This window comes from Miniopterus schreibersii, assembly GCF_964146895.1.
Source record: "Miniopterus schreibersii genome assembly, chromosome: X".
Lineage (NCBI taxonomy): Eukaryota > Metazoa > Chordata > Mammalia > Chiroptera > Miniopteridae > Miniopterus > Miniopterus schreibersii.
Genome location: NC_138104.1, coordinates 39,368,495 through 39,391,498, shown reverse-complemented (window position 1 = coordinate 39,391,498; position 23,004 = coordinate 39,368,495). Strand labels below are relative to the sequence as shown.

Here is a 23,004-nt window from a genome sequence, read left to right as displayed (position 1 = left end):
GCCCATTTATTCTGTATCTTAAAATTATTTCAGTGCTCTGGCAGGGTGGCTGGAGCATCTTCTCGATGCACCAGTGTTACGTGGTTCGATCACCTGTGGGGGCACATGCAGGAATCAACCAATCAATGCATAAGGATGTCGCTCTCTCTCTGCCCTTGTCTCTTTCTCTCAAATCAATAAATAAAAAATTTTTTCTAAGATGGGCATTTCCATTTTATAAACATCTCTTAAACAATTACATTAGCTGCATTCAACAACTTTTTATTTATTGTTTTTTATCATTCTGTTTTATTTTATTTATTTTTTTAAATGTATCTTTATTGATTTCAGAGAGAGGAAAGAAGAGGGAGAGAGAGAGAGAAACACATCAATGATGAGAGAGTCATTGATCAAGCCCACAACCGGGGCATGTGCCCTACTGGGAATCGAACCCCAATCGCCTGTATCCTAGGTCGATGCTCAACCGCTGAGCCACGGCCCGCTGGGCTATCATTTTGTTTTAAAAATATATGGTTTGTATGTGTGTACACACACACACACACACACACACACATATATATATATTCCCTTTTTTCTGTGATCAATGGTCTATTAAGCATGTTGCTTCATCTCTCGATTCCACACCGCACAGCCATTGGCTACAACTCCCAAGTAGCCAGTTATCCATCTGAGATGGTACAGGATGTCCCCACAGCCACTGAGCAACATTGCTGCCCACAGCTGGTTAACAATCAAAATTTTGAAGGTCCAGCTGTCTTATGGTGGTGACAAGTCATGGTGACAGATGAGAAAGTTGCCATGTTAACTGATGATGAAAAGGAACAGAAGAGATAATATCTGTTTGCTGATCTCCTTAATGGTATTTCCAGGGAACTAGAACCATCTTCAAATAAACCACCACCCTCCCCAGAAATAGTTGCTATACTTGAGAAAGAAATAGACTGGATAGAGAAACACTGTGTTAAAATAAACAATGATCTAATTTCCAAGGTCTTTTATATATTTATTTTTTCTTTTACTCTGCATATGGCTCTCTTCACCCACTTTTGCCTGTGTATTATAAACAACTAGGAATGTCACAAAGTCAGAGTGGAATACCAGTAGGTGTGTGATACATCATTGAATTCTGCAGTGCCCCATTTTGGGGTGTAGTTGCAGATCACTTTAAAGAAATGCAAAACTGGCCCTGGCCAGTGCGGCTCAGTTGGTTGGAGTGTCTTCCCGTACACCAAAAGTTTGCAGGTTTAATTCCCGGTTAGAGCACATACCTAGGTTGCGGGTTCTTTACTTGGACTCCAATCCATGTTTCTCTCTCTCTCTCTTTCTCCCTTCCTCTCTCTCTAAAATCAATAAGCATGTTGTCTGCTGAGGATTTAAAAAAAAAAAAGAAGAGCAACATTGTCATCCTCTTTTCTCTTTTGTGTTGTGTTTTATTCAACGTAGGCATCAGATTTATTAAACCTACTATTTTGAGATGTGTAACCAACATTCCCTCAACATCTCGACCCACCAATTCAAGTCAATTTTTAACTGTCCTGCCAATGAATTATTCCATGATCTCTTCCATTGCCACATCACCAAGAATGCATGAGAAAAGAAACCTACTTCTTTTTGACAGTTCCAAGCAAGAGCAGTGCACCCACGCTGCAGCCTCAAACCCTGCTCCCTCCCCCACTGGAAATGTAACCAGGGAGACAACCACTACTATTGTCACTACCACCAAATCTTTACTTTCTAACCAAGTCACTAGTGTTTATGATCAACAAGAAGTAGAAGCTATATTCTTGGTGATCTTGGTAATTGTCATGATGGGACTTTATCAGTGCTCTTCTGTCACCATTATGGATGCGGTAACACTACAGTATCTGGGAAAACACAGAGACTGCTATGAAAAGCAACACATATGGGGCTCCCTGGACTGAGGGCTGACAATACTGTCTGTCTGTGGGCATAAGGATTGACTACACCCACACAGAAGTGCTCATTGACAGAAAGGGGTGCAACCCCCCTGATTACTGGAAATATGTGATTGTCTTCATAGTCTTTGGAGTTCTCATGACCATGGGGTTGATTGTAGCTGCTCAGTTCCAGTTTCACTACAACCACTTCAAAAATAATGACAAAGGAAGAGAGGTGGAAATCCCTCAAGTGGAGAAGAAAAACTCCACAGGGTCCTGAGGAGACAGCAACCATGACAAGCCACTCACAGGCCTTCAACTTTTGGGACTTAATCAGATGGCTTTTCACTGTACAGTATGGCTCAGTGTTGTTTATGGCTTGATTTATGTGTTTTGAATACGGCTTCATGATCACCCTTCTCTACCGGCATTTGGAGGATCTGAATGGAACCACAACCTTCTTTAGGGTATGTCAATACTGAGTCATGCATCTTAGCTGACAACTTATTTTTTTAGTCACAAACTTATTGAATTGATTGGCCACATCAGGGTTCTGTATATTGGCCTGGCTTGCAATACATTTGCTATATTTATATTTCCTACCTGGAAAATGTCTGCACTGTTTCCACAGAAGTTGTTGAAGGAGTGGCACATGTGGCCATCTAGGCAGCCTGCATTTCTTATCTCAGTGCAGCCATTCCCCTGATCTGATGACCTCTGCTCAGGATATCCTGCAAAGTTTGAGGAGAGGTTGTGTGCCATGATCAGAGGCCTGTTAGTCAATTATTTGGGGGCTGCTGCAACCTTCTGAGGAATCGGCGTGCCCTACCTGGTGACCCTCCTGCTCTTTGCTTTGATCCAGTGACTGGTAGTGCCAGATGAAGAAGAAGACAAAGCATTGATGGCAAAAAGATTCCTGTTCCATCAGGTCTTGTTACATACAACCACTGACTTGGTACAGCAACAGACAGAAAACCTCATGCTGTGCACTGAGCCCAGACTTATGCTCAAGAAAACCAAATACCAGGAAGAAAAAGAGAATATGAACAAGCCAGCCCGAGGGGGGGGGGGGGTCAGCTCCTCTCCTTGAGTGATCTTTGACTCTGCACTCTATCAAATTAAAGAGATGATGCAGCTAAAAAGATATAACCATGCTTCTGAGCTACAACCCTTACAGGGGCCCAGTGAGAATCAGAGAGATTCTTGAGCTGGTGAAGCCTGGCCTGTACCATGAGAGATTCACTCTGAACCACCTAGAAATCAGCCATCCCCTCAAAAAGCAGCATCTCAGCTGCAGAGCAGCTCAGCTCACCCACTGTAGACCAGTGTGCAAAGAAGAGTGAGGACCAGCAGGCTGAGCCTGCGGCCAGGGGACACTGAGAGTTCCCGCTCTCATCTCATACCCTGCATTAAATTGGGCTTTTCTGCCAGGACAGAGGGAGAAGTGTCCTGAATCCAAAACATTTCTCACCTTGAGGAGCATAGCACTACATAGGCTTCTAAATGCCTGAAAACATGTTTCATTAACATGGAAACAAACACACATAGTAGCTACAGTACACATTGGCCATAACTGTTAAACTACCATAATCCCACTGGAACCACAGAAGGGAAAGGGAGTGCAATGAGGACTTTCTGTTCTTTGATTGGTTAGGTTAAGGACTACAGGACTTCTCTGCCAGGGCGGTAAGAGTTAAAACCAGCAGTTACACTGAGTAAGTGGAGAGAAAGAAAGTGTTCTGAGGTGAATGCTGATGTAATTCCCTCTTCTGATTATTTATTCTAATTTTTTGCTTCTTAATGCAAACTGGGAAGAAACTGAACACACCTATAATTTTGTTTCCCTTAAAGAGAACCATTTAAAAGAAGAAAGATTTTAAAAATACAGTAAGCAAGTAAAAGTAGCATATATGCTTTTGTTTAGTTTCATCAGAAATTTGTCATATCTCATAGCAAATATATTTTTATATGTGTGTGGTATGTAAAGAAAATAGTCAATTCTTTGAGCAAAAGCTGTTATTGACTACTGCAAGCTAAGCTGAGCTTTAAAATGCCTTTAGTTTTAAATGGACTTTAAGACCATAGGAGATAATATTCCAAATAAACCAACCAACTCAGTATTCTGTGGCCTGATAGACAAAAGTTTACTAAATATATTGATACTTCAAATAGCTTATACCACAATTTACAATTTTATAGTGATTCAGGCTCTACTTAGCTGATGGAATTTTTTTAAAAAATCATTGAACTCCTAAGGGTTTCTTTAATTAAGCAGTACTATTTACAAATAACAGTATAAGATTTAAGTGCCTGGGAGAGGGATATAATTTTTTTAAATCCATAGTGGGTCAGTTATTGCTTTATTTTTGGTGAGGGGAAAAGGTGGTGAACAGGAAACGAGGAATGGAAAGGACAGGAATAAAAAGTAACTATGCTTTCTAATGACTAAAGAAAGAAACATCAGTATATCATTTCCCATGAAGACACAGTCAGACACTGGACAGGTCAGATACCAGTATGCAACTGTAAACATTACAGTTACTGTCAGAACAATGGCTGGGTGAATCACGTTTAAAGCTTGAGGCTGAAAATGAAAGCTGAGGTTAATAGGAAGCCTTGTGGGAGAGCTGTGGGAAATGGAACACCGCTCTAGCTGAATGAAGGTCAATTATAGTGTGTATAATAGCTGTGGATGAGCACAAGAGAGAGGAGATAAAAGAACAGAGTTAAAAAATGAGCAACTCACTTTACCCTCTGACCTTGATTAAATAGGATCAATTGTAAAAGGAGGGTTCTTCCATGATATCATACTTTCACCTAAAACTGCATCTGGGAGAAGAAATTCTACACTTGGATATCCAGCTTCACTACCAAACACAGCTTAAAAATAAAATAAGGGGAAAAGTAGAATTAAGCATATTTTTTTCTTTTGCACTTGAACTGAAACATATTATACCATAAATTATCATGACTCGCTTTAAGTTATCTTTAAAAAGCAGATGTATTGCCTGGATGGCATGGATCAGTGGTTGAGAGTTGATCTATGAACCAGGAGGTTGTGGTTTGATTCCCAGTCAGGGCACGTGCCCTGGTTGAGGGCTTGATCCCCAGTAGGGGGCGTGCAGGAGGCAGCCAATTAATGACTCTCATCATTGATGTTTCTCTCTCCCTCTCCCTCTTCCTTTCTCTCTCTGAAATCAATAAAAACATTTTTTTTTAAAAAAATAAAAGCAGATGTGTTTATTACATCTATGTAATTATAGAAATAAAGAAATGGGTGACAGGCTGAACCCCACCTATGAATGTACAGTATGTGGATTTGTGAAACTGACTGTAGGAAGTAAAAACATATTGTATCTTGAGTTTACAGTTTGTATTTATTCCTTTGAAAAGCTTGCTGTTTTGGAAATGCACAGTTGACTTGAAATGAAAATAAATACTAATTTTAAATATTTCTTAAATAAACAAAAGAAGCATGTTTCCTAATTTACAAATATTTTTAGATATCTGTTGTTTTTAATTTCTACTTTAATAATGGTTTGTCAGAGAAAATACTCTTATGATTTACAATTTTTATTGACATTGATGTGAACTAGAATATGGTCTTTTTCACTGGTTTAGGTGAACATGGCAAGAGTGTATTCAGCTGCTGTTGACTGTAGTGATTTTCAAATGTATTAAGATGGTTGATAGGGTCAGTCATATCTTCTATATACTTACTAAGTTTATTTTTATTAAATATTGCTGGCAACTTTTCAAATCTCCAAATATAATTTGTGATTATATATTTCTCCCTTCAGTTCTATCAATTTTTTCTGCATGTATTAAGAAGTTCTGTTATTAAGCATATATATATTAATAATTTTGTCTTCTTGATGTATTAACATTTTTATTATTATGAAATATACTTCTGGTAATTTTTTCCCTTTAACTCTACTTTTTCTTAATATTAATATAACTACATCAGATTTCTTATGCTTAGTGTGTTTGTGGTATATTTTATTTCTTTTTGTTTTTCTTTTAAACTGTTTTTTTAAATTTTATTTTTGCTTAAAATATTACAGATGTCCCTTTTTCTCCCCAATGACCCATTCCACTCGGTCCCATCCCCCTCCCCAGTCCCTCTCCCCACCATTGTCTTTGTCCTTGGGTTGTGTATATATGCATATAAATTCTTTACTTCTTGATTCTCCATCTTTAAAATGTCTTCTTTATAAACAGCATAATTACATCTTGCTTTTATCTTATTCACTCTGATAATCTCTACCTTTCAAACGGTAGGTGTTTACTCAACGTATTTAATATAATTACTCATATGTTTGGGTTTACATGCAAAACATTCATGTCTAATTTCACTTTGTCTCATTTGGCCATTGTACCACTTTTCCACCTTTTGTAACTCTCACTTGGTAAATTTGGATATTTTTTTTAGTATTCCATGATATTTCCTCCATTGGATTTTTGGTTATGTCTTTGTCATTTTTAAGTAGTTACTTTATAATCAATAAATCCTTACAGATATATGTTTCCAGTTCCCCCTTTCTTCTTTTTTGTTCTTGAGTCATTTATTTTACTTCTGAATATTTTATAAACTCATATTGTTATTTTTTACTTCAGTTAATAGTTTTGGATGAGATTTAAGTATATATAAACATATAGATATGGATATATGTCTATGGATTTTTTAAAGTTTCTTTATATTTATGCCATATTTACCCTTTTTGATGCTCAACATCTTCCTAGAGCCCCAAATTTCTATCTAGTATTGTTTGCCTTCATTCTAAATGGCTTACTTTATGAATTCTTTCAGCACAGGCCTGCTAAAGACAAACTCTTCTTTTGTTTTCCCTCTGAAAATAACTTTTATCTTCATTTTTGGAAGCTCATTATAGAATTCTAGGTTGACAGCTTTTTCCTGTCAGCACTTTAAGGATGTTTTATTTTAGTACTGTAAAAACTATTTTGTCTCTATTGTTTCTTATGAAAAATGTGCCATTATTCATAGCATTGTTCCCTTTATGTAATGTATTGATTTTTTTCCCTCCTGTGGCTCCTTTCACGATTTTATTTTTATCTTTTGTTTTCAGAAATTTGAGCATGATTTGTCTAGTTGTGGTTTTCTTTTTATTTATTCTGCTTAGGCTTTTGTGAGCTTCCTGATTCTGTGTACTGTTTTCTTTGACTTTGGAAAATTATTATCCATTATCTCTTCAAGTATTTATTTTGCTTCATTGTCTCCCTCTTCTTCTTCACTTCAGTTACTCAAATATTAGAATTTTTTGTGTTGTCCCTCAGATCTCAGGTGCTTTATTCCATTTCTTGCCTCTTTTATATATTTATGTTTCACTTTAGAAATTCTTATTGATCTGTTCACTGTTTCTTTTTTCTGCTGTGTCCTTTCTGTTTATTAGCCTATTGAAAGATTTCTTTGCAGTCATGATATGTAAAAGAACAAAGAAATTAAAGTAAATAATGTTTATGCCCAGGAGCAAGCATATCTCTTCTTTCAAGTCTTTAGTGTAGAAGATTGAAACATTCTACTATGTAGTTGATCTGAGATTACTGTTTATTGTTTCTTTTTACTATTATTATTAAAGTATAGTTGACATACAATTCTGTGTTAGTTTCAGGTGTACAACACAGTGATTCGACAGTTATATACCTTGTGAAGTGATCACCATGGTAAGTCTGCTAACCATCTGTCACACAGTTATGATATTATTGACTATATTCCCTATGCTGTACATATCTCTGTGACCTATTTATTTTATGACTGTAACTTTGTACTTTTTAATCTCCTTCACCTTTTTTCAAAAATTTAGATTCATTTCACCACAGGCTTCACCTGATTTGCGATTTTAACAAGAACTTTTCTTTCATCGGGACTAGGGATCTAAGTGCTAAGGAGTTTTCTCTCTGTTGTTTTTTCCCCCCGTCTTTTAGCAGAACTCATGGACTTGTGTTTCACTGGTGGGTTTCTCTTATCTTCCTTTCTACAAATTAGAGAATACAATTTTCTTGTACTTAATGTAAGACTTGGAATGCACATGATGTTACCTTTCTCCTTCCTTGCCTTTAAATTTCAGCAGGGCCTGTGCACCAATAATACAGTGCAAGAGGTTAATGTCAGCATTCCCGACATTCCCCAGTGGTAATAGGACTCTTCCTAGTATTCAATAAAAACCTAGAATGTCTGTACAGTATATCTGAATTCTCCCGCTCTGAGTGCTGCTGTAGTTTGTGTGACTTAGTCTTGTGATTGAGGAATGAACAACATTTGCTTTCTGCTTTCTAAATTCAGGAATATTGTTATGTCTTACTGTGAACTATTTAAAGCTCTTGATATGCATTGCCAAAAGTCTTTTTGGAAAGATTATACAAAATAATACTGCAGCCACTTTTTTAAAAACAGATTACATGTCAATATACCTTTGTTATTTCATCCTTCTTACTATATCAATAAAAATTATTTTGGTTTATTTCTACTTCTTCCAGGGAGATTGAACTTTCATTTACATGTTCATGCAGTGATGTATTTTGTCTCTGATACCAATGAACATGTTAAGAAAAACTTTTGTTGCCCGGCTGGGCATCGCTCAGCGGTTGAGCGTTGACCTAGGATCCAGGCGATCGGGGTTTGATTCCCTGTCAGGGCACATGCCCGGGTTGCGGGCTCGATCCCCAGTTGGGGGCGTGCAGGAGGCAGCTGATCAATGACTCTCTCATCATCGAATTTTCTCTCTCTCTCTCCCTCTTCCTTCCTCTCTCTGAAATCAATAAAGATATATTTTAAAAAACACACACAGCTTTTGTTAATTATATTCAGATTTATATTGAATGATAAAGACATCAGCATCAAAACATTCCACTTAATGCTATTACTATTAATAATAATGTGATAGCTACTATTTATTAAATGTTGTGCAAAGTTTTTATATAGAGTACAATAGAGCTATGAGCTGTATATAAATATCCCCATTTTATAGATGAGTAAAATAAAAATTAGAAAGATTTAGTAGTTTACCTAATAGCTCATAGAAAAAAGGGTAGTAGGTCACTGGTTTTTTTTAATTAAAAAATTTCAGCATTGAGATAATTGCAGGTGTCCCCCTTTTCCCCTCCATTTGCCCACCTCCACCCACCCCCGCCTCCCCCTCCCTTGGCCTTCACCAAACTATTGTCCATGTCCATGGGGTATGCATATATGTTCTCTAGCTAATTCCTTCACCTTCTTTTTCCAGTCACCCCCTGTCCCCTCCCCTTGGGCACCAGCCAGTCTGTTCCATGTATTCATGCTTCTGATTCCATTTTGTTCATCAGTTTATTTTGTTCATGAGATTCCACATATTAAGCAGGTAACTTATTCATAACTAGATATTTTTCTATGACAAAGTCCTTGGACCACTGCACTAATATTTAGTCTTCCAAAAGTCTATTTGTGAATTAATGAATTATGAATATGTATTGTCTATTTCTGAAATTATTTTATCTCTCATCTCTCTTGTTGAAAAATTCCACTTGTTTGCTATGATGTTCAATGACTTGTGATTGCCTCAGCTGCACTACTTAAACTTTTAAGAAAAATTGCGTATTTATATTGATGTTCCAAGATTTGGAAAACAAATCTTTTACCACATCTATATTATTCTTGATTTTATAACCATCTGTTCATAAAATAACTTATACACTACAAACATCTTCAGGGAATTAGAAATATTTGAAGAAACCATAATTAGTAATAGTCTTATACTATTTATATTATACAATAACTTCTCTTAAATGTCAAATATTGAGGGTTATGATTTTCTTGTATTAAGGTTAAAATTTTTGTTAATATCCTAATATCTTTTTTTTTTTTTTTCTTATTGCAGAATACTTTTTAAAATTCTGAACACATTCTGATCCACTAAGGTTCAGATACAAAGAATAGTTTTGTGAGCCTTTAGGGCAAAGATAAACTAGGTTACTGAGAATTAATAGGCTATTCAGAACCCTACTTAATATATATTTGATAGAGAACTTATTTCAAGACAATGAAACAAAATCTTTCTTTTCTGGAATAAGAATTTGTTATATAAATATGACCTAAAATAGTGTGTGATGATTTCAGAAATTATAAATCTTTTGGCTATAAAAACCTATATTTAGAACCACTATATTGTGCATGTGATTCACAAACTCCGTTATAAAGTATTTTTTTATACTTTACAATACAAGTACTGAAATAAATTGTACTCATTACACTATATTTTCTAATTCAGACAAATGGGTATATTTCCTGGCTGTATTCTTGTATCAGATTTTATGATCTTTTGGTAAAAAAAATATATATATATCTGAATTGACTTTTAATGTTCTCTAGCTATTTTTTAGTGAGCATTTTCTAAAACTTTTGCCACTATGAAATCTATCCAATATCACTGTTATTTTGCAAATATTTTTAGAAATTTTTTTTACATGAGCTGTCTTGTGTAATGAATATATTATAACTGTATGTTTTTTTCACCAGATATTGTAAGGCAAATACATATAACATTAGCTTTTCCCTTTCCCTAGATAAATCTGTGTTATTGTTATCCCATGAAATAAATGTAACAAAAGTTGAAATGAGTAAATCCAAGTTTTAGAGTAAGCAGGTTGGCTATATTTATACTAGGAAGAGAATTCTTAGAAGCAGTCAGAAACAATGAAGTAGAAAAATAGAATAATGAGTCAGGTATTGTCCATCAAGGTAAATAAGCAAATTCTATTATTCTACATATGGGGGAATGATAAAGTACACATGTGTTTCAAATAACATTGATTTTGCTTCATTGATGAACAAAAACAGTGTTGGCAATGGACCCGTGATTTCTTGGTTGCAGATTCAAATACAGATGAAAGGCAAACAATGGTTATATGAAATGGTTAAATGGAAAAGAAAGAATGCTTTCCACAAGGCTTTATTAAACAGGAACAACTCTTGGTAATGTGCGCATCTTTCTTCTTCATTCTACTTAATGAGAAAAGGTCATATACTATTTCTATTTTAAATCATGTTGTTAAAAGCTTTTGTCAATACCAAATACTGATAACACAAAAGATAAAATGATTTTAAAAATTAAAATGGAATGTCTCTAAAGGCAAGTCGTATATATTTATTAATATTTTTAAAAGAATATTAGTAAAATAAATCATGGATATCTCTTATTATATTTGCATTTTTAAAGTTTTGCTACAGTTAATAGTTTGTGATATAAATTATAAGCCAGAAAGTTGAGGTTTTTACCACTACTAAGATATACTGGATAAATAATATAAGTAATTTTACCCAATCAAAACAGACAATATAAATATTTGAAAATGATGTCTTGCATGGGGCTAACATTTAGCATTTGTTCATATAACTAACCTAAGACAATACTCCAATCATAGATTTTCTGCCTAATAACACTTTTATCCATTAAACAAAATTGAATTCTTTTTTCTTAATTTTTTAATTATTCTTTACCTGCAAATTGCAGTTACATGATGTCTTTTTTTAGTCCAGTTTTTAAATTTTTAAAAATTTTTTAAATTACAGTTTACAATTAATATTATTTTGTGTTAGTTTCAGGTATACAACATAGTGGTTAGCCAATCATATACTTTACAAAGTGTCCCTCCTCATATTTTCAGTACCGAACTGGCACCATACATAGTTATTATAATTAAAAAAATGCATTCTTGCCCCTGTCGGCATGGCCCAGTGGTTGAACATTGACCTATGAACAAAGGAGTCATGGTTCAATTCCTGGTCGGGGCACATTCTTAGGTTGTGAATCTGATGTAGGGGGCATACAGGAGCCAGCCAATCAATGACTCTCTTATCATTGATGTTACTATCTCTCTCTCCCTCTCCCTTCCTCCTTCTGAAATCAATAAAAACATATTTTTTAAAATGCATTCTTGCCCGGCTGAGCTTGGCTCAGCGGTTGAGCGTTGACCTAAGATCTAGGAGATTGGGGTTCGATTCCCCGTCAGGGCACATGCCCAGGTTGTGGGCTCGATCCTCAGTCGGGGGCATACAGGAGGCAGCCGATCAATGACTCTCTCATCACTGATGTTTCTATCTCTCTCTCTCCCTCTCCTTTCTTCTCTGAAATCAATAAAGATATATATATTTTTAAAATGCATTCTTATTAATGATCATTTATAACCAAAGTTAGCACCATCAAATGCAAGGTAATTAGGCTAAAATTACTAAGCATGATAAAAATTGGTGATTGCTCAACACCATATTTCAGGAGAAAAAAAAAGAAATGAATCTTTTTAAAATCTTTATTGTTGAAAGTATTACAGATGTCCCTTTTTTCTCCCATTGACTCCTTCGACCCTTCTTCCAATGCCCCAGGCCTTCACTGCACTATTGTCTGTGTCTGTGGGTTGTGCACGTATGCATATAAATTCTTTGGCTAATCTCTCCCCCCCCCCCCCTTCCTTCTGCGATTCATCAGTCTGTTCCATGCTTCCATGTCTCTGGATCTATTTTGTTCATTGGTTTATTTTGTTCATTAGATCCCACATATAAGTGAGATCATGTGATACTTGTCTTTCTCTGACTGGTTTATTTCGCTTAGCATAATACTCTCCAGGTCCCTCCATACTGTCTCGAAGGGTAAAAGATCCTTCTTTTTAACAGCTGCATAGTATTCCATTGTGTAAATGTACCACAGCTTTTTTTTTTTTTTTTTAATCCTCTCATCTACTGATAGACATTTGGGCTGTCTACTTGAAGTTAAATTCTAGTTACAAATCATATTTAATTTTTTTGTACTATGTGTTTCATGAGCTACAGTGGTCTAACTAAAAATAGTTTAGTTTTGTCTACAAAAGAACATCTGTATACTTCTCTAAAAGACACCTCACAACACTACTGTATGTAGAGAAATTGCCAATTTTCATCTTAGTGATTTTTATGAGAGTAGTCAGTATTCTTATTTCATTCACCTCTGAGTTTAGAAATGGATCAGAATATACCTTTTAGTAATATCTTGTACATGACTTTATAACGACCTACCTATAAGGCAACTGCCTGGTTGTAAACTAAACTGACATATTTTAGTTTAGTTTGCTGGGTATATGTGAATAATTTGCTAAAGAAACTTGCATTCTGGTTCCATGGGCCATATTAAGGTTTTTTTGTTTTATTTTTGGTTTTGTTATGAAAGCATGGAAACTACTTACGTTTATATCAAGTTTCTAGTCAAGATACAAATGTGTATGTGTTGTAAAAGTAAAACAAATCTTTAAAATATTTTAAAATATTTTTCATATAAATGAGTTCTCTTTTTGATTATTCATTAGTAAAATTTCAAGGTACCACCAAATCAGCAAGTGTTACTAAAAAACTGTTGAGTGTGTGGTGGGAATTATAGAAATGGGATCCAGTGTCCTTATCTTTGAGAAATCTGTCATCTTCTTAAGAGCTACAAGACTATGGCATATGAAATACTTTAATAAAAAATCTAGTGGAATTTAGGAAATGTGACATTATTCTAAATGAGATACTAAAGGGAGTTTTCAGGAGGAACCAAAAGTACAGAGATTTCCCATTAATTCCCTCTCAACTTCCAAACCAACTTTCGCTATTATTAATATTTTGTATCAGTGTTGCATATTGCTTACAATTGATGAACTTATATGAATACCTTGCTATTAATTAACCTCCAGAGTTTACATAGATTTCACCCTTCGTGTTATACAGCTCTATGGATTTTGAGAAAATCACATTATGTATCCACGAACTCTGTATTGTACAAAGTACTTTCAATGCCCTAAAAAGCCTTTTTGTTTCATCTATTCATCCTTCCATTGCCCTCAACTATAGTTCTTCAGGAAAAAAAAAGTTATTGATTTCACAGAGGAAGGAAGGAAGACAGAGAGAGAGAGAAAGTGAGAGAGAGAGAGAGAGAGAGAGAAAGGGAGACATCGATTTGTTGTTCCACTTATTTATATATTCATTGGTTGATTCTTGTATGTGCCCTGACTAGAAATCAAACCTTCAACATCAGGATGACACTCTAACCAACTGAGCTACTCAGACAGGGCTCCAAACTATAGTCATTTTACTGTTTCCATAAATTCCCTTTCTTCCAGAATGTCATATCCTTGGAATCATGACGTACGTAGCCTTTTCAACTGACTTCTTTCAATGCTACTTTGTGGTTTGACACCACATTTCTTTATATTATTTCTGAATAATATTTCACTGTATGGCTATACCGCAGTTATTTATTCATTCACTTATCGAAGGCCATTTAAGGTGATTCCAAATTTTGGATGTTATTAATGAAATTTCTATAAACATATTTATGTATATTTTTTGTGCACATTATTTTTCTACTTATTTGGATAAATACCTAGGAACTCCATGCTTGATCCTATAGTAAGACTATGTTTTATTTGGCTTTGTAAGAAACTGCTAGAATGTCTCTCAAGGTGGCTTACCATTTTACATTATCATCAGCAATAAATGCTTTTTCCTGTTGCTTCACATCCTTGTTAACATTTGGTGCTTTCACATTTTTGAATTTTAGCCTTTCTAGTAGGTGTGTTGTTGTATCTTATTTAGTTTTGTTGTATCTTATTTAGTTTTAGTTTGCAATTCCTTAATGACATTATATTGAGCATCATTTCATATGCTTATTTGCCATATATATATTTTCATTAGTGAGATGTTTGTTCAGATTTTTAACCAATTTTTGAATTGTGCTCTTTTTTTCATCCTTACTGAGTCTCAAGTATTCTTTGCATAATTGGAATGTGTGTCTTTCATCAGGTATTTGTTTATAAAATATTTTATCCCAGTCTGTGGCTAGTCTTATTATTTTCTTAGTAGTGTCATTCACAGAACAGTAGTTTTTAATTTTAGTGATGTCCAACTTATTTTTTCCTTTCATGAATTGTGCTATTGGTATTGTATCTAAAATACATTTCCAACCCAAGGTCACCCACATTTTTTTCCATTATCTTCTAGAAATTTTATATAGGTTTATGACCCATTTTAAGTTAATATTTTAAAGGTGCAAGGTGCAATTAATTAATTAATTAATTAATTAATTAATATGTGGATACCCAGTTATTCCAACACCATTTGTTAAAAAGTCTGTTTTTCCTTATTGTATTTCCTTTGTTCCTTTGTCAAAGATCACTTGTTTTTATTCTTGTGGGGGTATTTCTGGACTCTATACTATCCCACTGATTTATTTTTTTATTCTTTCAAAAATTCAGCATTGTCTTGATTTCTATAACTGTCTAGTAAGTCCTAAAGTCTGTTTGTGTCCGTCTCCTTACATTGTTCTACTTCTTCAATGTTATGCTAATTATTCTGTTTTTTGCCTTTTTACATATACTGTAGAATCAGTTGATAGATATTCAAAAATTATTTATTTAGGATTTTTATTGGAGCTCCATTGAATCTATAGGTCAAGTTGAAGATAACTAACATCTTAACAGTATTGAGTCTTCCTACCAGTAACAAAGAGTATTTCTCCATTTATTTAGATATTTTATTTTATTTTTGTTTTTTTAAAATATATCTTTATTGATTTCAGAGAGAGGAAAGGAGAGGGAGAGAGATAGAAACATCAATGATGAGAGAGTCATTGATCAGCTACCTCCTTCACAGTCCCTACTGGGGATCAAGCCCAAAACCTGGGCATGTGCCCTGACAGAAAAGTGAACTTCGATCTCTTGGATCATAGGTCAACACTCAACTGCTGAGCCATGCCGGCCAGGATGCTCTGGTTTTTCTTATTTCTTTTTTTCTAATTTGAATTAAATTTGCTCCCTTTTTATCTAGTTTCCTAAGGTGGGAACTTAGCTATTGATTTTAGATATTTGTTCTTTTTTTTTTAATTTGTGGTAAGACCACTTCATTGTGATTTACTTTCTTAATAATTTTTAAGTGCACTATAATATATTGTTTATTATTGTAACAGTGTTGCCCAATTTTGTACTGTGGTTCTCTAGAACTTATTCATCTTACATAACCAAAGCTTTATACTCATTGAACAGAAATCTCTCCCTTTTCTTTGCCCCTCAGGAACTAGGAGCTATAATTCTTCTATTTGTCTTTATGAATCTGACTGTTTTGAAGTAATTCAATATTTGTCCCTCTGTTACTGGCTTATCTCACTTAGGATAAGGTATTCCAGCTTCATCCATGTTTTCACATATTGCAGGATTTCATTTTTAAGGCAGAATAATATTTTATTGTGTGTATATACCACACTTTATTTATCTATTAATCCATTGATAGACACTTAGATTGTTTCCATATTGTGTTGATGGACAGGTAGATTGTATTTTATTATTGTGTATAATACTGCAGTACACACCAGAGTACATATATTTCTTTAAGATCCCGATTTCAATTATTTTGGATCTATACCCACAAGTGGGATTGCTATAAATTTCTGTTTTGTTGAATACAACAAAATTTCTATATTGAATTTTAAAGAAGGCATAAGGTTTAGAGGGAAGGAACTATGTACCTGGGATAAGAAAACGAAATAGTACTTTTTAAGTATAATCAAATTTATGGTGCTTTGAAAAATATTTTTTAAAAAAGAACAATGGATAATAGAACTCAATAATGAAGAAAACTTTAACACCATAGTAGTTAAACATAGTGGGCTGAACGTACATATTCATCTCCATCTTCCACCTAAGGTCCTAAAATGATGGTAAATGAATTTAAAAAGCATGCATCTTTATGAACAAAATGAATGGGATAGTAGACAATGACAGATTAGTGATATCATCAAAATTTTCGATCTTAATTGTCCTAATTGAGGATACTAGAAAAAGATGAAACCTCCATCTGCAATGTAGAAAACCAACACAGAGCAATTTTATTTTAAATTCACAACCCTAGAAAGTATGCACTAGAAAGTGTAAAATTCTACTGAAAGTGAGACCATAAGATATAGCTGAACAACAGTATTATTTGAAAATTTGCATGAGGAACATATAGATCCCTAGATCACCTTCCTCATCTTCCATAACCAGACAATATTTCCTTCCCTATTAAAAACTGAAATTTATTCTGAGGATAAGTTTATAAAAAGCTGAGAATGGAGGTGAAGCACTATCCTAAAAATAGGATAATTAATGAAAGTGAGCATGCTAAATATTGAATTCCCAGCAGAACTCTTAATCATTTTACTTCCTAAACCTTTAGAATCTAGGTTTATATTTTCTATATATGAGATTGGTGAATTCTGGTCTGAGGAAAAGACCTGATTGAGAAAAACCTATAGCGAGATTCAAAAGCTACAGATTCCCACCGATGTACACATGGCTTCCAATTAACTTTTTAGAACTTAATTCTTAAATATGAATTAATAACCAAGAATTTCCAAATAGTTAAGTAAAAAGGAACAAGTGCAATACTGAGAGCAATATCTAACCAATGTAATCAAAAGGCAGAGACTATATTGCAAACATAAAATAAAAACAGGAGACAATAAAAAGAAATATTCAGAGAACAATGAGCTCTTTAAAACGGTTAATAACATCAATAGCAGTACATAAAACTAGGGATTAAAAGTAATAGGAAAGCGTGAAGATTAGATGACGAGTCCACTGGTGGTACATTAAGGAGGCAGGAGAAAGCATACTGGGGAACTCTAAATTGGGTAAAAAACAAAACAGAGAAACACATACTTCTTTTACATTGGTGGGTACAGGATAGCCAATAATTAAGATTTACAGCACATAGATATGGCATGCAGGGAACAGGGAACAAAATTACACTGAGGGGTTCAGTGGTCTTGTGCTCTGGTGGTCTTGTGATCTGGTGGCAGAAGTTTTGTCTTCCAGGGATAGAAAAAGAAAATTACTCTTGACATTTGAAAGATGTTATCCTAGATGCATAAGAACAATGGACAGAACTCACTAAAGGTAAAAAAAATGGCCTTTGCTAAGGAAGCTATAGGCTTGGGGCTTGACTACCCACTATGACACGCTCAGTTAGGAATTTGCGATCAGACCATCCTGTATGGTTATCTTTAGTCACTGAGGTTGTCAGGACTGCCATATGGTTCCCCTGAGCTTGTCATGTTTATTGCACAAACCCTTTCTCTTTAACATCATAAAATAATATCTTTAGAACTACGGAGAGCAGTGTCAGAAAAAACATGTAATATTACAAAAAATGGGTTGCCTTGGCCCTAGCCAGTTTGGCTCAGTGGTTAGAGTGTCAGCCTGCGGACTGAAGAGTCCTGGGTTTGAGCCCAGCCAAGGGCACATACCTCTGTTGCAGGCTTGATCCCTGGCCCTGGTTGGGGATCATAAAAGAGGTAACCAATCAGTGTATCTCTCTCACATTGATGGTTCCCTCTTTCTCTCTCTCTCTCTCTCTCTCTTTCTCTCTCTCTTCCACTGCCTTTGAAAAATGATCATTGGAATTGAATGGGAAGGAGGGTAATATAATATAAAAGTATGACATGTTTCAATTTGGCTTCTTTTTTCACTGTGACCAGGTGTTACTGTGAAATAGATTAAATTAAAAAGTGAAGGACTCACCCTGGCTGGGTGGCACAGTTGGTTGGCGTGTCGTCTGATACACCCAATGGTTAAGAGTTAAATTCCTAGTCAGGGCACATACGGGAGGCAACTGATTGATGTTTCTCTCTTACATGAATGTTTCCCTCTCTCTCTCTCTCTCTCCCTCTCTCTTTCTCTCTCTCTTTTTCTCCAGAATCAATGAACATATGGTTGCGTGAGAATAATATAAAAGTGAAGGACTCATCTCAGCAGGTTAGGTGTCTGACTTTCCTTTTCAAACTGCATTATTCTGCTCAAAGTTATAGGTCTAGAGAATATGAAACTCAAATTTTATTTCTCATCTTCTCTTACAATTAGTTTTCACAAAACTCCCATGGATATCATGTTGTACCAAGTATTTGTTGTATAATCAACAGAGTGTTATTTTTTAAGATGATAAAATCACATGGTCTGATATTATGGACAGACCTACATTCTATTCATCAACAATAATTGATTTTCAATCAATTATTAAATTATTGGTTTTTGTTTGTTTATTGGTTTTGGTGTTTATAAGTCACAAGAGTTTAGATACAGTTCAAAATTTCAATCATAAATAATTAACCAAGATTTTAATTTGGGTGTTTTTTTTCTGGGTTTTATTGTATTGTGTTTTCTCTCAGTAGCAGGCTTTGAAGACTTTAAAAGACTTTAAATGGAAATATTTATACATACACTTCTGAAAAAGATACACAATATATAAGCATAACTCAAAATAGAAAAAAATAATCAAATAAAATTTTATTAAATCCTTTTAAGATTTTCTTTTTTCTAGCCATTCTAATGACAGTAAGGTTGGAAGGGCAATTACACAGGAACTCCATTTATCTTAAGTTATGCTAATTCAAAAGCATTGAAAAACATTCCAGCAATGTTATTTGGGCTAAAAAACTTAACTGTAAAATTTTTTTGGCATATTTAACCTAAACTTACATGTTATGTGAAACAAGGTATTTTAAATATCTACAGCATTTAATTTCCACCAAGTTTTGGATAGAGGTTAGGAACATACACACAAACACACATACATTTAATACTCTCAAAGGTCACACTGATTATTTATTAATGCTTTGCTGTGATGTTGCCTGTATGTCATTTTGCTAGGAATAAATCAATCCTCAAAATTAAAGTTTTCTATGGGAGCAGCCTCAGACATATCTATGACTGCCACTTATTGTAAAACTAAAATACTGTTCACAAATTTAATTGATGGGACATAGTTTGTAATGGATTTACTCCAATTAGTGACATCATGGGAGAGCAGTCCACAAATTGTGTAAAATTGTGTATAATATTTTTCACATGCAGGATGCTAAGCTTATAAAATGTTCAAAGTTAACAAATAAAATAAATTACAATACAGCAACGTTTTGTGCTGTTGTTATTTGTAATTACGTTTTTCAGCTGGTGTTTTGTGTTGTCATTTTTGCTTTATCTCATTGAAAGAATCAAAATTCCAACTATATTATTTTGACAATTTTAAGTATAATCACATCTAAATTTTATATATGTGTGTATGCCTTCCATCCAAATGTCCACAGGTAAAATTTTCTTAAATATTATGAAATACAATGAATCACATTATTTGTTTCTTATAAAAGTTGGGCAGGGATTGAAGATGGTGGCAGAATAGGAAAAAGCAATATACACCTGCTCCTGGCTCCAAACCAGAGATACAGCTAAAACTTAGAGCAACTAACCTGAATTAACAACAGAAAGACAAGTGAGCAAGAGTATTATATCCAAGGATTAAAAAACAGAAGTTACACAGACTGGTAAAAGGGATGGAGGCATGAAAAGGTTAGTCCCTGCACCCAGGGGCAGTGGCTTTAGCCAGAGAAATGTTGTGGCTACAAAAGCCACCTCAGAGAAAAGAGGGATCTCAATCCCACTCCAGGACCCCCAACCCAGAATACCAGGCCCTGAAAGAAGAGTCTGCATAATATTTGGCAGCAAAAAATAAGCGGGGAATTGGCCCACTGGAAAGGGGAGGGAGTCTGCCTGAATCCAGGATGTTCTCCCTAAAGTCCACCACACAGGGACTCCCTCTCAGGCACTCATTTGGGGCGTCGGTGGAGGGAAGGAAACTCAGAGCATATGGAAGCCAAGAGAAGATCAAGGTGGCATAGTGTTGGGGATCAGGAAGACAGGCTTCTGAGGTCCCAGTCCTGAGCCAACACCCCACACATTTCTCAGACACAATCACCCAAGGTCCAGCACTTCTATTTTCACAACACCAGCTGGAGAATGTGCACTAACACTGTCTACCAAATACTAGCAACACCACCCTGCCAACCTTGAATTTGGCATAAAGAACTATAGGCTGTACCCAAAAGGGACCTGAACAGTGCTTTTTTTTCTGGAGAAATTATAGACAGCCTTAAACAAACATTGAACTGAGTGGCCAGGGAATACGAGCCAATCTTCCCCCCTTCCCATGGGTAGGGGGGACCAATCCCCAAAGGAAAGTGCCCTGGGCAGGAGTTTAGCTAAAGTAGCTATGAAATTAAGGGGAGGGGTGCACTTGCAAGCTTCCATTCAGGATCTTTAACCAGGCTCAGCCAAGCCAGAAAGCTAGCCACTAACTAACTTGCTAAGGTCCTGCACCACCCCCAACAAGGGGCCGCCTGAATGTTCATTTCCAAAGCCTGAGTTTGCATTCCAAAAGCTGCCTGCACCTCAAGCCAAGCACAGAACCACAGCTGGAGCAAAGTGCAAACCAGAACTGAGACTTTGGGCCTCTGGCAGTGAGCTGCAGGGAGACAGGGGGGTGACAAGCTATGTACTCCTTTCACAAGATCCAGTTCAACCCCTAGCAGAGGGGGCACTCCAAACCCAACCTGCAATGTCTTGCAGGAACAGACTCGCTGTGAAAAGGAGTCACAAATCAAAACTGTGAAACCTGCGCATCCCCTAGGAACCTCCCTTCAAGAGCTCTGGTGGGGTGCCCCTGAGCTATAGGGCAAGTGACTAGTTCTCTTCTTGAGAACCAAGCTCCTGTGCCACCCTCAACAAGGGGCCTTCTGAATTTGCATTCCCAAAGCCTGGATTTGCATTTCAAAAGCAGCCTGCACTGCAAGCCCAGCTCAGATCCACAGCAGGAACAAAGTGCAAATCAGAACTGAGACACTGTCCCCTGCCCCCCTCAGAGGCCTGCACCAGGGCCCCTGACAGTGAGCTTCAGAGTGACAGGCTCTCTATTACCACCACAGAAGCTGGAGCAGCCCCAAGAAAAAGGGACAAACTTGTGCTATCACTCCAAACCCCAAGCCCCACCCGCACTGTCCTGCAGGGGCACACTCCCTGGGAAAAGAAACCACAAATCAGAATGGTGAAACCTGGTGCAATCCCTAGGAGAGGTTCTGTTCAGGAGCTCTGGCAGGGTGACACTGAGCTGTATGGCAAATGTTTAGCTCTTTTCTTGAGGGCCAAACAACTGGACCACCCCCAATAAGGGGCCACCTGAATTTGCATTCCTAGAGCTTGCATTTGCATTCCAAAACCTGCCTGTGTGACAGGCCAAGGGCAGATCCACTGCCCTTGAGCAAACCAGAACTGGTTCTCTGGAGCCCCCCTTCAAAGGCCTTCACTAGGGCATCCCCCCACAAGAGCCAGAGGAACCCCAAACAGCCTTGTGCTATCACTCCAAACCTCACCTGCAACATCCTGCAGGGGTAGACTTGCTGGGAAAGGGGGTCACAAATCAGAACTCTGAAATCTGGTGTGACCCACTAGGAACGCCTCCCTTCAAGAGCTCTGATGGGGAGCTGATGAGCTGTAGGGCACAGGACTACCTCAATTCTTGAGGGCTGAGGCTCTGCACCACTTCCAACAATGGATCGCCTGGATTTGCATTCCCTAAACCTGCCCGCACCACCATCCAAGTGCAGGCTAGAAGCGGGGAGAAATTGTAGGTCAGAATGGGGGCATCTGGAGCCACCCCCTTGGAGGTCTACATCAAGGCCTCTCACAGTAAGCTGCAAGGAGAGAGGGAGGTGACAACCACTCTCCCACTCCCCACAAGAGCCTGTGCTACCCCAAGCAGAGGGGGCAACCTTGATCTATTACTCCAAGCTCCACCTACTCTGTCCTGCAACTGCAGCCTCAAAGGGTAAAGGGGGGGTCACAAATCAGAAATGTGAAGTCTGGTGCATGCCCCTAGGATCTTACCTTCCAGAGCTCTGGCATGGAGCTTAAGGAGAGTACCCACCTCCCCTCTTGAAGGCTAAACACCCTCACCACCTCAATCAAAGGGTGGATTAGACTAGCACTCCCAGATTCTGCTGGCAATGCCCTGCTGATCTCATATCCACTGGAGGAAGGAGGTGCAAAGCAGAGCTTGGACATTGGGCCTGACTCACTTGGAGCACTCCAAAAAGGCCTCTGGCAGAGCACTACAGAGACAGAAGGAAGAGAGCAGCTCTCTCTCTCTCTTCCCAAGGGAAGATGACAATTCAAGAGGAGGGGGGCAGCCTTGTTCAATTCCTCCAAGCTCTGCCTACATATCCCTGCTGGGGAAGCCACACAACAGAAA

At 36.6% G+C, this 23,004-nt stretch overlaps 1 pseudogene across 1 annotated transcript; it reads left to right on the top strand.

Moving 5' to 3' along the window:
• The first annotated feature begins 774 nt into the window (after positions 1–774).
• On the top strand, positions 775–3,278 carry LOC308551509 (major facilitator superfamily domain-containing protein 6-like; annotated as a pseudogene). The gene is made up of 2 exons: positions 775–1,169; positions 1,389–3,278. The product of its transcript is annotated as a major facilitator superfamily domain-containing protein 6-like (transcript).
• The last annotated feature ends 19,726 nt before the right edge of the window (positions 3,279–23,004 follow it).